Source organism: Dysidea avara, chromosome 2, assembly GCF_963678975.1.
Source record: "Dysidea avara chromosome 2, odDysAvar1.4, whole genome shotgun sequence".
NCBI classification, from domain to species: Eukaryota; Metazoa; Porifera; class Demospongiae; order Dictyoceratida; family Dysideidae; genus Dysidea; species Dysidea avara.
In genome coordinates, this window is record NC_089273.1 from 42,552,445 (window position 1) to 42,569,619 (window position 17,175).

The 17,175-nt window shown below is 37.4% G+C and overlaps 1 long non-coding RNA gene across 5 annotated transcripts in view; it reads left to right on the plus strand.

The window, feature by feature from the left end:
• Positions 1-17,175, plus strand: part of LOC136247380 (uncharacterized) — a 177,575-nt gene that overhangs the window by 28,095 nt on the left and 132,305 nt on the right. For 4 of the 5 annotated variants that reach the window (XR_010697453.1, XR_010697456.1, XR_010697457.1 and 1 more), the window contains exon 5: positions 9,870-10,109. The exons of the other annotated variant lie outside the window; for it this stretch is intronic. This is a non-coding gene — a long non-coding RNA (uncharacterized lncRNA). The remainder of the gene's footprint in view (positions 1-9,869; positions 10,110-17,175) is intronic. 5 annotated transcript variants of the gene reach the window in all.

Below are 17,175 nucleotides of genomic sequence, written 5' to 3' on the forward strand. Positions count from 1 at the left end.
CAATCAATCCAATCACCATAATAATATAAACCAGTCATGCTTCCCAATTAGCAATTACTGACTTGAAGTGAGTGGCTATTACGCTATTTCAGTTATGTTCAGCCCATTACACAGCATTACAAACGAAGAACAGTAACTCTGTAATCCAGTCTGCATGGAAAATTAGTGTTGAACCAAAATGCATATTTTCAGATACCAACTGTTTGCCCGTTCGTCTAGCCGATATGCTGATAGCAAGAGTTCATATTGTATTATGAACTCTTGCTGATAGTATAACTGATATTATTTGATTCTTCATCACAGGGGAGGAGGAGTAGAAAATCACTTAAATGTTGTGTGTAAATTTTATTTATAATGCTATTGTAATTAACTGCATGGGTGGCTGAGAACAATGTTAGCTATTTTTGCACTAACCTCTCTCATGGAAAAGGAAGTGAAGTTGTATAAAAACTGCTTAGCCAGCTTGTGTTTTTTGTGGGATTCCAGACCCTTTGCAAAGGACAATCAACTAATTGTGTGGGGTGCAGATAAATAACACAGCCTGCTATAGCCTTGTAATCATAACAAACAAGTCTAAAACAGGTACAGCAAATAAATGTTTTACCACTTACCGCTGTGTTCACCTTTTCTTTAGTGTCACATGTTTATTACTGTCTTTTCTGATTATAAAATTGGATGATTATTTTGCTTCATTACCTATTGTTGGCTGTTACTGATTATTCAACTGATTGTTGGTGCAACACTGAGAAATACAGACAATGATCCCTGTTTGCAAACATAGGGAAGCCATTGTGCTACCGTGAATTGACACCTTGGGCTGTCAGCAAAAAGAAATGGGACACAAAGGAGGACAAATGTAAGTCCATGATGCGTACACTGTGATATGTCAAATGACACCTGTTGGGCTGAAGCGACGTCAAACAGTGAAAAAATGTGGCCGGATCTGCGAAAACTCGACACAATAGTGCATTTTTCGAATTCCTGTTTAGTAAATATTTATAATCTACATAGCCAAGTGTATTCTCTAGCAAAGATTCAGTCTCATATGTCAATAACTTTCGGAGTTACAGCCCTACAAAGTAGCAACAACAGAAAATTGATTTGTACAGCAAGTATTGGAAAAATAAATTCCAGGCGCTTACTAAAACGGTTGTTACCTTCGAAAGGATGGATGTACTGGGCTGGAATTTCCACCATCGTGTTCGCCATGAATAGGGGAATCATTTACTGGGTAAGTTTGTCTCTTTATCATCTTTCTTCACTGGATACAAAGGTGAAATTTGTGAAGAAAAATCGATCGCGTACGATCGTTTTGACGTCACGTAAACAAACACACATATCTTGTGTATCCTTGGGTCTACTGCAACAAAACAAAGATTTTCTAACTTCTCTTGAGTAGGCAGATAAGATGATATCCAGGGTTTTATTGTTAGTCCCTTTCTTCACTAAGAAATAGGCATTCAAAAGATTTACAAAAAAATTTCAATAATATGCAAATATTTCACCAATTGTTTTCAATGCTTTATACTGGAAATTTAGGCTTGTGCTATTGTGTCGGGTTTTCACAGATCCAGTCACAAATAAGCCCACATCCTTAGCTGTTATAGAGTTATGCTTGTCTAATGCATAAGTTGGTCAATCATAAACCATTTCTATGTAGCAGTGTATTCCTGCTTACAAACCCCCATTTTCAACCTTTGGTTGTGGGTGACATTTTTGGATGGAAACTTTTCGTACTGCAAGTCAAGAACACAATATGACTCTTAGTAGGGGTCATAGAAATAAAAGTAATGAAACAATGGAGGTTATCTACATGTATAGTTTGACATCTTTGATGAGATCAAACACTTGATGTTTACAGCAAAAATTCTTGCCCAAAATTATGAGTAAGTATTCGCAGAATTTATTATTCAGTGACAAGATAGTTATTGATGGCACCTTCCACAAGAAATATTAGTCGCAGACTGACAACCCACAAAATTATCTCCACTATGACCACCTTGTCACTATAGATAAGATCGCCTTGCCAACTTATAGGCTGAGTTTTATGTTAACGTCATGTCAAGTCTACTAGGCTGTAGTACCTGACAGGTAGAGGTGTGTATCATTGCAAATGTGTAATACCTCAAACTGTTGTTGTCTTTCTTGCTACGCTATCTATCATAAACTTTGTAGTGTAATAATCTGTTGAGAATATGCTGTCAAATGATTATCCAGATGTATGGGCTAGTTGCTATATGTTTTTGTGTGACTTTTATTTTGTTATTTTAACTGCACTGACTTCATAACGAAAACCCACAATCAGTTGTAGAATGTACATGTACATAAGAGATTCAGTGATGTTGGCCTATGAATCCTTCTATGGCGATGATGATGTCTAATCATAATTTTTGGCAACAAGTCTTTGATCTCATTACAAAGTTACTTCTCATCAAAGATGACCGTGGACAACTTGTATGTGTACCATTAGGGGTGAATGATATTTTCAGAAACAAATAGTGATAATTTTTTGGCACGTTATCTCTTAGTATAACTACTAGTATTGTAATATGTCTCTTTTATAATTCATAACTAGTTCATATCAACTGACTTGCCTGTCCAATTTGTTTTCAAATTACAAGAATGCTGATTTATTGCATAGTGACTGGTTGTAAATACCTGGTATTGTACGCCTGAGCTGTACCTGTGGTGTTTTTCTACAAGATGTTACATCATACTTACCAAGGTAACAGCAGCTATAACACATTGCGCTTGTTACAGTGTATCTCGATGTCACTTTTGCACGTCAATATCAGTAAAATATGGATTATTGAAATATTGCTCACCCCAATGGACAAGTAAAGTATTGATTAAGTGTCTACTAGTATAGCTAAAAGTGTAAACAACTTCCCTAGTGCCATTGCTTTTATGTTCCCTACTGAGTGGGATCTGTTTTTCAACTTTGGATTGTGTCATTCTTAGATGGATATCTTTCATTCTGTAAATTATAGAGAATGGATTATAAAATACTTCAAGATTGGCTGAATTATAGTAACCTGTTCTTTACTTTGTAAACAAATAACAAGCTAATATTTTCTAACACCTTCCATAAGGGAACAGTTTGCAGACTGACACATTGGATAACAGCCATTAACAACCATGTGTAAAAGTTTGTGTACTTTTTGTGAAAGACAGGTATCTGTTGTATTAGTGCAGTTTAGAGTCCCAGTAGTTGGTTTAATACTTCTATTGAAATTTGATCACTTCTTGTAATCTATTATAAGTTGTAGTTTTGTCTTGAATGATAGGGATAATCTATGTAAAAAGACCAGTATGTTTATTTAATATGTTGATTTTCAGTCATTACCAAAACCCACAATCAGTTGTAGAATATACATGTATATAAGAAACTAAGTGACTGTAAAACAACACATTTTAGAAGGTCATCGTTGATGTATCTACTTTTATTTTTTTGGAAAGACTTCTTGCTGTAAGCATCAACTCTTTGATCTCATCAGAGATGTCAAGCTAAACGTGTAGATGACCTCTTTTGCTTCATTACTACCTTTATTTCTGTGATCCTTACTAAGTGTCATAGTGTGAATCTGTTAAGAGTATACCTACTTATAGCTCAAACAGGTCTGAAGCAATGTGCTCCCAAGGATAACTAGGTAATGCTGTACTAATCAGAGATTCTCTATTGGGAGTTGTGGTCTTCTGACAAACAGGACATGATTGTACAAAATTCTCAATTTCCCTAGATACACCTGGCCACCAGATTGAAGAAGAGACACGCATCCTACAATGTTGGATGCCCTGGTGACCCTGATGTATCTTCTCTAGGGTCGCTTGTCTCATACTCACTGGGATGACTATCCTGGATTGGTAAAGTAATAGTGTGTCACTGAGGGTGAGTTCACCTCGAAATCTCCAAAAGTCTTTCAATTCTCTAGATAGGTTATTTCTATTAGGCCAGCCTGAAATGCAGTACTCGATTAGCTTTGAACAAATACTGTCCTCAGATTGGGCCTTACGATAGCTGTCCAAACGGTCAGGGCTTGCAGGAAAAGCTGCAGTGATTGCTTGTACAAACTGTTCGATTTCTTGAGAGGAGTAAGAGCTACTGTCATTTGAAATATCCTTAACTGGTGCTCTTGACAAGGTGTCAGCTGTATACAGAGTCTTTCCAGGTACGTGCTGAATGGAATACTGGAACCTCATCAAACGAAGTCTGAACCGAAGCACTCGTGGTGGGAGCTGATCTAAACTTCCTACCTAATATAGGTACTAAGGGCTTGTGGTCAGTTTCTAATATAACACTCTTGCCAAGGACATATTCAATTCTAAAGCCCATGTCAAAGCCAGTGCCTCTTTTTCAATTTGAGCATAATGAGTTTCAGCTTCGTTGAGTGCCCGTGAAGCAAAGGCTACTGGTCGCCGTGCTCCTTGTTGTTGTTGCTGCATTAGGACAGCTCCAATCCCATAGGCTGAAGCATCGGCACTGACTTTTGTCTTTGCTTCTATGTCATAGAGGGCAAGTACACGGGATGAGCATACCTCCTTCTTTAGTTGAATAAATGCCTCTTCTTGGTCAGCTGTCCATGTCCATGATGTCTTAGAACTCAACAATTCCCGGAGTGGCTTTGAGATATGTGCTATATTTGGAGAGAATTTGCTCATCTGGTTGATCATCCCCATGAATCTTCTGAGCTCAGTAACTGAGGATGGTGGTGTCATCCATAGTATCGCAGTGGTTTTCTTTGGGTCAGGTGAAATTCCGTGCTTGTTTATCACATGGCCTAAGAAACATATGCAAGACTGGTAATAACTGCATTTACCTTCGTTTAAGGTGATACCGGCTGACTGAATTCTTTGAAGTGTGGCCTGTAGTCTAGACTCATGTTCAGCTGTGTCTTTACCATACACCAGAATATCATCGACATGACAAAGCACCCCTGATAGGCCTGAAAGTACTTCATTCATGTGGCGTTGAAAGATTTCTGGGGCACTGGATATTCCGAATGGTAGTTTATTAAAACAAAACCTCCCAAAGGGGTTATGAAAGTGGTCAGCAACTTAGACTCATTGGCTAAGGGTATCTGCCAGAATCCGTTATTGGCATCCAATTTACTGAACACAGTTGCTCCTGATAATTGTGCAAGTGTGGTATCCACTTTAGGCATAGGGTGTACTTCTCGTAATACATTTTCATTTAGTGGCTTAAGGTCAACACAGATTCGGACTGCCCCTGAGTCCTTGGGCACCACCACCATTGCTGCACACCATGGGGTTGGCTCTTCGATAGGTGAAATTACCCCCAACCTTTGCATGCGTTTTAATTCACACTGCACTTTTGAGCGTAGTGGGAGAGGAATGTTTCATGGAGCATATAACGCAAATGGTTGACTGTTTGGTCTAAGCTTGATTGTATATTCACGTGCAAATGTTCCCAACCCTGTAAACAACGAAGGATACTGTGAAATGATAGTTTTTCCAACAGAGCATACATTAAACAACAGTTCTAATTCCTTTATTGCTGGCAGTCCCAGAAGATCACTCTTTAGGTCTTTAATGATGTACACATCTTGCATGCAGTATCTCCCCTGATAGGTGAGGGAGAGGTTTATCTTACCAAGGATATTCAAGCGGGTCTGGTCTGGACCATAAAGTGACACTTCAGTCTCTTCCAATAGCATGACAATGTCCATGGACTTCCAGGTTGAATCTGATATGGCAGTAACCTCAGCACTGGTATCTACTTTAACAACTGTCGGCTTGCCTTGGATTTGAATTGTTATAGCCCACATGTTCTATTGTTACCTTCCACTGTGTCTAAATACTTGTCAGGTGTTTCTGGCTGTGAGTAATTTGATTGGCTGGAGAGTTCATGCACATCCCTGGTCTGCCAACCAACTGTGGTAGATAAACACTGACTGCTATAGTGTCCTTTCCTATTGCAGCGGTAACATGACACATCTCTTGCTGGGCAGGACTGTCGTGGATGGGAGCCCTTTCCACATCTTCTACAATTCTGGTGTGTTATTGTTTGCCTTACTGCTGGAGGTGGTATTACTGGTAGCTTCTTTCTGGGTACTGTTTTAGCTACTGCATCAAGGGATGTCTCTTCTTTAACAGGTTTTTATAATACTTCTTGTTGCTCCTTCACAGCTTCACGTTGGTGGATTAGCCATTTGGCTTTGTCCAGCGTGAGCTCAGCCTCCATCTACAAATGTTCAGACAGTGCATGGTCGCGGATCCCGACTACAAGACGGTCCCGGATGAGTTCTTCCTTCATCTCACCATATTCACAATTATCACCTAGTCGGTGTATCTCAGTTATAAATTGTTCCACTGACTCATTCGGCAACTGATTTCTCCTGTTAAAATGCACCTGTTCGAAGATTAAGTTCTTTCGCACCTTGAAGTGATCGTCAAACGCGTCAACAACTTTACTGTACTTCTTCCTATTCTCAGAGGTTATTTTCGTTGTGTCTAATACGTCTTCCGCGTCCTCTCCAAGGCAATAAAGAAGGGTGCTTACTTGTTGTTCTTCCCCCAAGTCTGCTAGTCCTGACGCCAGTCGATATTGTTTGAAGTGACGCTTCCATTCAGGCCACTCATCAGTCTTTTGAAAACAAAATGGAGCTGGGGGCTGTAGGTTCACCATAGCCATCACGAAACGACAGTCCCTTCTGACACCATGTGCAATAATGACGCATGCGCAATAACTATTATTTCAAACAAAGTACAACATACATATAGGTTACAACAAACATACACTATAGTATACAGCAACTATGGTGATACAGTTTACATGTTACAACAACTAAAACCCACAATCAGTTGTAGAGTGTACATGATTGCCTGTGACTGTTTTATACACTTAGCTGATCAATTTTTTTTCTCATTGTACCACTTACCAGACCCATAGAAATGAATAGTATAATGCTAATTGTAGAGTTTGAGAAGGGCAATATTTTACAACCAAAACCCACAATCAGTTGTAGAGTGTACATGATTGCCTGTGACTGTTTTGTACACTTAGCTGATCAATTGTTTTTCTCATTGTTGGACATACTACCACTTAACAGACCCATAGGAGTGAATAGTATAATGTTAAATGTAGAGTTTGAGGAGGGCAATATTTCATAACCAAAACCCACAATCAATTGTAAAGTGTACATGTATATAAGGAACTCAGTAATCTTAAGCAATCCGTTTGTTACCCCTTGATAGTGTAGTTAAGGGAAGTTATTAAATGTAATTTTTGGCAAGACTTTTTGCTATAAGCATCAAGTCTTTGATCTCATTACAAAGTTGATTCTCATTGAAATGTCTTCCTGAATAACAGTGTACGATTATGGGATGGCTACTGTTAACAAGTAGACTAACTATATGACCGAAGTATAGATTGAGTGTCCACTAGTATATGCTACTGCCTAAACGCAATGTCGTGAGCATCAATTGTGTGCATTTTAAAAAACTCACTCGGAAAGGGGCATGACAGCCATTTTGTTCATAAGTCTTCATCCTTCCAGTCAAGGGATGGAGACTCACAAACGAAATGGCTGCCACGCCCCTTTTGAGCAAGTTTTTTTATTATTTGTAATTGGTGCTTATGGCTTCGCGTTTGGGTGATACTATAGTTGTAGGTGTGGATAACCTATCTTGTTGAATATTAAAATTCTTTTAATTATTGTTCATAAATAAAAAGTTTCAGTTCTTGTTATACGAAAATCATCAATATTGTGAGGTGTTCTCTAAATAATGAACATTGTTCTTTAACTTGGAAGATGCAAATATCTTGCTGTGTAACTTGGCAAATAAAGTTCCCACTTATCTGAATGTACAATTACAAGTAGTGGACACCTTGCTCTTTCAATTACAATCTAAGTTTAGTGATTAATATGTAAAGTCTGTGTACTAGAACTGTAGTTTGTGGAGAATGCATACATGTAATTGGAATTTGAACAACATCTGGTATACCGTAACTGTTCTGATCTTTGCATACTAAGATAGCTTATAAAACGTAGTTAAATATAGGCCAAAATTCAATTTGATACATTTTATGAATTTGTGATTAATAGAAGTCATGTTTATGTCTGCAGTAACCATGGCTACAAATGTTTATTAGGAAGAAATCATTTGTTTTTAATCTTTAATTCCATTCCACATGTTTAATTTACCTATCTTTGCTATACTTGTTTATTTGTGGTAATACTTTTAGATTCATTTGGTATCAGCTAGCGATATTGGCAGCTTTTATTAAGCCATTACTATGCCTACATATATTTCACAATCCAGCACAAATACAGTGGTTGGTCTTACTTACTAGTTTACTGTAGAAAACTGACAAAGAAGTGCTCTACACACCATTTATGATACCATATGTAATAACCATCTCAGTGAAAACCCGTCTGGTTTGCACAACTTCCAAATTTCTTTTTATTTTCTCAGCATTATCTGCATAGTCCAAGGAATGGTTCACCAAAAGTTTCAGTAGTTTTGGAATTACAATGCTAGAAAGTAGGAAAAGCAAGGAAATTGATTTGTACAGGGATTATACTAAAAACAAGCTACTTCTAAAAGCCAGGTACCCATGCAGCTAATACTATCCAATTCTAACTAAATAAGCAACTAATCAACCATGTATATAACTGTAGTTGCTATTGTTATTATTAATTCAGCTAGATAATGAGATTTGTAAATACTGTAATTTAGCATATTTCATAATTCATGAATTACTTTATAATTCAGTAATTATGTTGCTATGCATTGCTAAGGAAGCGTAACTATAACAAACCACTTTAAACAGCAAATTACACACAGAAGTATCTTCTCAACTGTTTTATAGTGTGTCTATCATGTTTTCTCATATAAATTGTTTAGAGAAAGCCTTGAAGCTGCCCTTCATTTTCATTCGCGTAAGTACAGGTAATGCCCCCCTCTTAACTCGAATGATACGCTATCTCTGGTAGTCTAAAAGGCTTTCAACGTTGTTTTAAAAGTGTTAAACATCTATAAAGCAGAAAGGGAAGGCCATCCACAGAGTATATGAAGAGTCGCCGTACCCGTTTTTCAGACCGTCAAGAAGAAACCACCTCAGAGCAAAGTTTACCTGTGCAGAAGTTTAATACAGACTTCATTTCGCTTTTACTTCATATGTGTAAGTTGCTTTTACCATTTCATGATTTTGCTCATGTGGGTGTGTACGGACAAACATAGATAGATAGGTAGGTACACACACACACACGCACACACTTTTCCGAAAACAATTTCAGGCGCTTACATTAGCAGCTCTAACTTCTGTTTGGATTAGTCCACAAAGTAATGGCTCGATTAAAACTTACATAAAATTTTCTTTGTAACACATAAATTCACCTATATTTTAAATTTAATTTTTCTCAATATGCATGCTTGTGCAAATTAGACAGATTTTTGCTGAGATGGTCACATATTAAAACCAAATTATTATCCTTGCCTCAAAAATTGCATGAACAAAGCTTCAACATATAGCGTAACCGTATTCATTTGGTATTACTTAAATGTAACTGTATAAAACAAATGTTTGTGGTAGTATGGCTTCTTCTTGTATGGCTTCCAATTATCTGAATTGAATATTAGAAACAAACTATTCAAACATTTATTTCTTAGAACATTTAATTGTGTAAATCTCACCTTTAATTTGGCTGGTCTGAGTGTGCTAATGGTTTTACGTTTTAGGGTTGGAATTGTGTATAAATGTATCTATAGTAAATTTAGCCTTTAGAGTGGTTGGCGTCCTATGCAGATGGCCAGGCTCCACTGTATTACAGAGCAAATCAATACCATTGACTTATTCAGCTGTCTTTTCATTTGTAGAAGCTTAAAGTTATTTTCAATTCCTATAGGATTTATGGAACAGTTAAGTGCAAAGTGAATGATATGCAAGTCTCCTATGTCCCCCATGTTGCCTGTGTCATTGCCAGAGGAGAGACGTTGATCATTACAAAGAGGATTGTCTTTTATTGTAACGAAGGAGGAATCAAAAGAAAGATAAAGCTTTTTTTTGAAACAGTTACATGTTGAACAATGGAAGGTGTGTGACATGGTGAATAAACTTCGTAGCCAGTAATCGTCAGAGCAACAAGGTTTGTGTAGTGTATGTGTGGGCATGGGTGTGTACGTATGTGTGTGTGGGCATGGGTGTGTGGGCATGGGTGTGTGTGTGTGGTGTGCATGCGTACGTACGTGTGTATGTACATTCATACATATGTGCGTTCATGAAGATTGCTCATTGCTTATGATCCCTACTGAGTGTCATACAGTATATCTTTTGCTGTGTGTATCCCTCCTTTTATCTGTTGCATTTTCAACCTTTGATTGTGGGTTACATATTTGGATGGAAACATTCCATACTGTAAGTCAAGAAAATTTACCTTAAAATGGTCTGTGATTGTGTAAAATTAAATTTAAAAGTTTATTATTAATGTAGCAAATTACTACAAGGTACTTATTGATGCAGCTTCCACAAGAAATATTAGTTGTAGAACAACAACACACAAAAGAATTCACTTCTCACTGTAGGGAATGTAGCATTATCAACTTAGACTGAGATTTTACATTAACAAGCATCTAAAGGAAAAATTAAGAATTTTAAGTTTTATTAGTGATCATAGAACAAAAGTCGGGAAACAAGGGGCCTATACACGTACAGATATACTAGTGTGATATTTAATCCCTGATTCAGTCTATACCATTACCAAATTAAGGATTGAATGTCCACTGGTACATATATCTGCGGATGTAGGTGACCTCCTTTTTTTCCATACCTTTTTCTATGATCCCCAATCGATCTTAGAATTCTTAATTTCCCTTGTACTTGATAACCTTTTTTGTAACATTATTGTGACTGGTGAACCCACACATACCGCATTGAAAGTAAGGATTACAGCAGGGTTAATGTAAACTTTCGACTGACATTGAACGCATGCCCCAACTACCAATTACTGACTTGAAAGTGAAGTAGCTATTACGCTTTGCTTTCAGCTATGTTCAGCCATTTTGGCAGTGTTATGAATAAAGAGCAGTAAGAGAAGTGCTCTACAATCAGTCGTCAAGTTACCATGGAAAATACGGTTCATTTTTGTTTAAAAATTTGGGGAGTGAAGCCATTGTTGTGCTACTGCAAATCTGCGAGTCAGCAAAAAGAAATGGGCTGTCAGCAAAAAGAAATGGGATACAAAGGAGGACAAAATGATGCATGCATTTTACAAACTGTGGTATGCCAAAAGGCACCTGTTGGACTGAAGCAGCGTTGGACAGTGAAGAAATCACGTAGGGTAAACCTGTGGGATATCTCTTGACAGGTGCGGAATGTCACAGTTTTCCTGCAGGAAAGCCTGCAGGATATCTGTAGCTAATATTTCTGTTTTAAAGTCCGCTCACTTTGTACTGGTATAATAACAGTAATCTGTGTGCTGTTGTGCCGCACGGATTAAGTTTCCCTTGAGCTGTACTGTAGATGGTTTTGTGTGACTATTTAGTTGTTATTTTACCTGTACTGACTTCATAACGAAAACCCACAATCAGTTGTAAGATGTATATGCATAATTTTATAAGGAACTCATGTAGTAATCTTGACCATCGTGTCCATCAGTTGTTGTGCCTTACTCTATAACTTTGGCAAGACCTTTTGCTATAAGCACCAAGTCTTTGATCTCATTACAAAGTTGATTCACATCAAAGATGACTCCCCGGAATATGGACAACTTGATAATTGTGTTCCATTATGGGATGGTTCTATAACTACACTATTGACAAGCTGAATATGAGCAAAGTATTGATATCTACTGAGTGTATTTGATTACGAGTTTAGTTTTAGATGGAAACCTCTTCCATTCTGTAAACTGGAAATTAATGGATTGTGATTAGCTGAATGAAAGTCTACGACTGTGTAACTGTAATTGGGAAATTAATCATAATTTTCATCCTCCAAAATTATTGATTATCAAAACTAGGTGTCAATCCACAAAAAGTGCATACCTCAAAATTTGTATGTACGTATGCTTCTAAACTGACAAAAGATTTGAGTTTAATCCAATTATCACTTTGTTAATTGTTGCCAATTGTTGGCTTATGTTTCTGTTGGATTCTTATCACCTTTTGTAACTTATCGTACACTATGATAGTACTGTATAGTAGGGACCACAAAGGAGTAGGCATGGCCCACGAAATAATGTCACCCAAAAAACCAGCCTCAATTTTCCCTGAAGATGATGAGGCAGTATTGGTTATGTAAAACTAAGCCCAAACAAGCTTTCAGATTGACCTGAAATGCTTTCAGTAAGTTGCTACGGAATTTAAATATGATTTATTTAACGGAATTTTCTACTGACTGACTGATTCCTTCAGACAAGTGTAACTCGATAATGGCGCTAAGGCTATGGGCTTGATTTTTTCACTGTTCTACAATGCTTCGGTGCCTTTAGGCATACTGCAGTACGTACAATGCATTCTTCATGGACTTAACAGTGTAATCCTTTATGTCCCATTCATCTTTGCTGATGAAAAGTGTTGATTTGACGATAGCACATGATGGCTTCCCTTTGTAACAGAAATCATCTGTATTTGTCATAGTGACTATTTTGATAGCAGAGGTGCTTTTCAAACAGTTCTTGATTCGTACTGCTGTATAACGAACGGGTTGAACATAGCTGACAACGACACGCAATGGACACTTCACTTTTCAAATGATAATTGATATAAATGGGGCACGCGGCATCATTACTTTCGCTATACGTGAAAGAATATACGATCTATGGCATGGATTGCAGGGGTGCTTTTCAAACAGTTCTTGATTCAAAATGCTGTGTAATGGGTTGAACATAGCTTACAACGAAGCGTAACGGATACTTTTCAGATGATAATTAGGGTGCTCGGCACCATTTCAGATGTGGCATGCGTGGGTTCACCAGTCATAATAATTATTTACAAAAAAAAGTTAACAAACAAGTACACAGAAAAATTTGGAATTTTCAACTACATAGCACATTGATAAAAGTACTGAAACAAGTTGGAGTAGTGCACAATACTAAATCACAGTAAAACATTAAGAAGTGTTATATCCCTACTGTGCATTTCCATTATAGTATCTTGAGCACAGTAGAGACATAACACTTCTTATTGTTTTACTGTGATTTAGTATCGTGCACTACTCCAACTTGTTTTGGTGCTTTTTATCGATGTGCTATGGTCCCTGTTCTAGTTGAAAATTCCAAATTTTTCTGTGTACTTGTACCATAATGGAAATGCACAGTAGGGATATAACACTTCTTAATTGTTTTACTGTGATTTAATATTGTGCACTACTCCAGCTTGTTTCAGTACCTTTTATCGATGTACTGTGGTCCCTACTCTAGTTGAAAATTCCAAATTCCAAGTTCAAGATACTCTAATAGAACACTCACCCTGATATATTAGCAGTCGAGCACATTGTAATGATGTTTGTTCCACCTCACATGGTGTCCTGGGAGCTTATCACCAGGCCCTTAGCTTGACATGCTCTGAATGCTATCAGAGATAGTAGAGAACCTATGATATTAGCCGTATGGCGTAATATGCTATGCATATAGGTGCTGCCGTCAATTTACTGTAATAGTATTGCTTCCAGATTCATACTTGTAAAACCAAATCTTCAAAGTTTCCTGTGGAAATACCTTGGCCTCTCTAGCTGGAGCATACTACACAAGCAAGTGTTGCTTCACATACTAGAGTGCAAGCATCATTTCATGGTCCATCATAAACAGTGCAATGTCTGATTCACATATTTAAAATTTCTAGCTATGCCTCTCATGTCATATTGTGCGTATACAGGAGCTTATAAGGCGGCGAAGGAGCATGAAACTTACGTAGCCTGCTGGTGCCATCAAAATCCAAATTCATTAGCAATTAGTTTCCATATAAGGAAAGTAAACTCTCATTAATTGACGCTGTGTACTAATTTGTGCACGACACTCGTAGCAATTTATTCAAAAAACGTGACGTAATTTGGATTGTGATGGAACCGAGTTTCATGCTCCTTCGGCGGCTCATAAGCTCCTGGTAGTATACTATTCCTAATTCAGTGATGGGTATAGATGAGTTAGGAAATAAATGTCCACTAGTATATCTGCAGGTGTAGGTGACCTCCCTTTTCTCCTACTTTTTTGTTCTGTGATCCCTAATCAAACTTAAAATTCTTACTTATTTACTTTTTTATAGCATAACTGGTGAAGCCAGACATAGGACAGTGTTTGGGTTTAGCTGGGGGAATGGGTAGTACTGCTACTACTGTTTATAAGAGAATTGCTTCCCTACTCTCTGCGAAGAGGGAACAGTCCTATAGCGTAGTGCTCTGCGATATATCGGTAATACTGTTTATTGTGATAAATTATCATAACCGATTATCATACCGTCCAATTTGTTGATGGTTTAGCAGATACGCCCTAACCAAAAACTTTAGGTTGTCACATTACAACACATGCTTACTTGTACTGAACTATATATATATATTTTGGTTTTTGGGAAGATACCACTTCATACTATATAGGCCCAAGAAAGGATGCAATAGTTACAATAACAAGGTAACTATATACCGATATACCGCAATATTTTCCTGTTACTAATACCATGTATTCAAATTTCAGTACTGCCGAACTCTACTATAGCATGGTGATGTCTTGGCTGAAGTGCTCCATAAGTTTTTCCTTGCTGTGGTGTGCTATAACCTGCCTACGTGGTGCTAGATCCATCCGTGGAAGCCCAGTAGTGATTGGAGCACTTGACCTTACAACATCTGAATATTAGGTATTTCCTTCACATTAGTTTAACATCTTTGTCTAGCATCTTACCATCTGGTGCTGGAGGTGGTGGTAAGGAGTGCTGGTCACCCCGGGGAAAAAAACCTACACATACGTACTTTATCATAAGAAAGAATGGTACCTGAGTTAACATTGTCTGTTGTTAACATTTTGTCTGTTGTTAACGTTTTGTCTGTTAATTACTGACTGGAATGTGAGGTGGTCATTATGCTTTGCTTTCAGCACATTACATAGCACTACAAACGGAGAATAGTAGAAGAAGTGCCTGTGCAATTAATGGTTTGTAAATTTAGGGAAACCATCGTGCTACAGTGAATTGACATCTTGGGCTGTTAGCAAAAAGAATTGGAATGCAAAGGAGGACAAGTATAAGTCCATGATGCATGTGTAGTTTGTACTGTGGTATGCCAAAAGGCACCTGTTGGGCTGAAGCGACATCAAACAGTGAAAAATCAATCCTGTATTCTTATTCATTATTGAGTTACGCTTGTCTGAATGCGTTATTTAGTTGGTCGGTCTGTCTGTCAGTCAGCAAGTCAGTTAGTCAAAATTCCACTATATATATAAAGTTGATTGTAACGTTTTGGAAGCAATTCAGGCTGTAATAAAGGCGGTTTTTGAGTCATAACCAAAACCCACAATCAATTGTGTAATGTACTTTTATATAAGGAACTCAGTAATCTCGGCAAAGTGTCTGGTTTAGCTAAAGGATAGATTTTTTTCTATAAGTTTTGGCAAGACTTTTTGCTGTAAGCATCAAGTCTTTTATTCTGATTGCATTGTTGATTTGCATCAAAAATGTCAAGCTATAAGTGTAGATGATCTCCATTGTTTCATTGCTTTTATTTCTATGATCCCTACTAAGTGTGAATGTAGTACCTAGTAGGGGTGGGCAATACCAGAATTTTTTCTTAAATATGATTCCAAGTACTGTGTTGTCATGGTATTGATGAGTATTGTGCTCCTACGATGGTTACTCCATCTACATAGCAATTTTCAATTCATTCCATGAAGCGGTTTACCCTGCAAGCGTGCCAACAAATCGATCTTGTTTTACATGAATAATTGGTCATAAATCCTGAACCATTTATCAAATTTGCACTAAATTTGATACTAGGATTCACCTTTGGACTCCCTTTCTGTGTGCCAAATGTCAAGGCAATTGGAGCACGCATTTGCATTTTATAGCAATTTTTGCAAGTATGCAAAAAGACTAAGAAAAATACAAAGCAAAGAATGAACATCAAACTTTTAGCAGCTCGTGTCTCGGAAATGGCTGGAGCGATTTCTTTCAAATTTGGAATGTAGACTCCTCTAGCTGGCGGGCAACTCTGTACCAAATGTGGTTCCAATCGGATAAGGGATCACCGAGATACAAAGGTATGAAAATGATGTTTTCTTTGACGGCTTCTTGGGCCTCACGACACTATCGTGTGTCTTGATATATATTAAAGTTGATAGCAACGTTTTGGAAGGAATCCAGTCATTACTTAAGGCAGTTTTTGAGTCATAACTAAAACCCAGTTTTTAAGTCATAATTAAAACCCAGTTTTTGAATCATAACTAAAACCCAGTTTTTGAGTCATAATTAACTAAAACCCAGTTTTTGAGTCATAATTAACTAAAACCCAGTTTTTAAGTCATAACTGAGAAATTGAAGTTATCACAATAATATGTGACCGGATCTGCGAAAACCTGACATAATGGCGCAAGCCTAAATTTTCAGTATAAGCCATTGATTTATAATGGGTAAAATATTTGCATAACCGAAAAAAAAATTCGTAAATTTTTTAAACGCTTTGTTCTTTGTGAAGGAAGGGTCCTATGATAAAAACCTAGATATCATCGTATTTGCCTACTCAAGAGGAGTTCAAAAATCTGTTTCTTTGCAGTAGACTAAAGGATACGTAAGTTATGGGCATTTGTTTACGTCACGTCAAAACGATCGTACGCGATCGATTTTTCTTCACTGATTTCGTCTCTGTATGCAGTGAAGAATGGTAATAGAAGAAAAAACTTACCTAGTAATGTACCCCCTATTCATGGTGAACACAACGGTGTAAGTTGCAACTCTGTAGTGCTTTTTATTTGTAAGTTACAGCCGTTTTTGTAAGCGCATGTAATTTATTTTCCCAATACTTGCTTTACAAATCGATTTTTCTGTTGTTGCTACTTTATAGGGCTGTAACTCCAAACGTCGTTGCCATACAAGGCTGAAACTTTACCAGAGCATACACTTGGCTAAGTAGATTATAGATATTCAATAATAAAGAATTTGAAAAATGCGCCATTATGTCGGGTTTTCGCAGATCCGGTCACATATTTATTATTCAGTGACAAGCTACTTATTGATGGC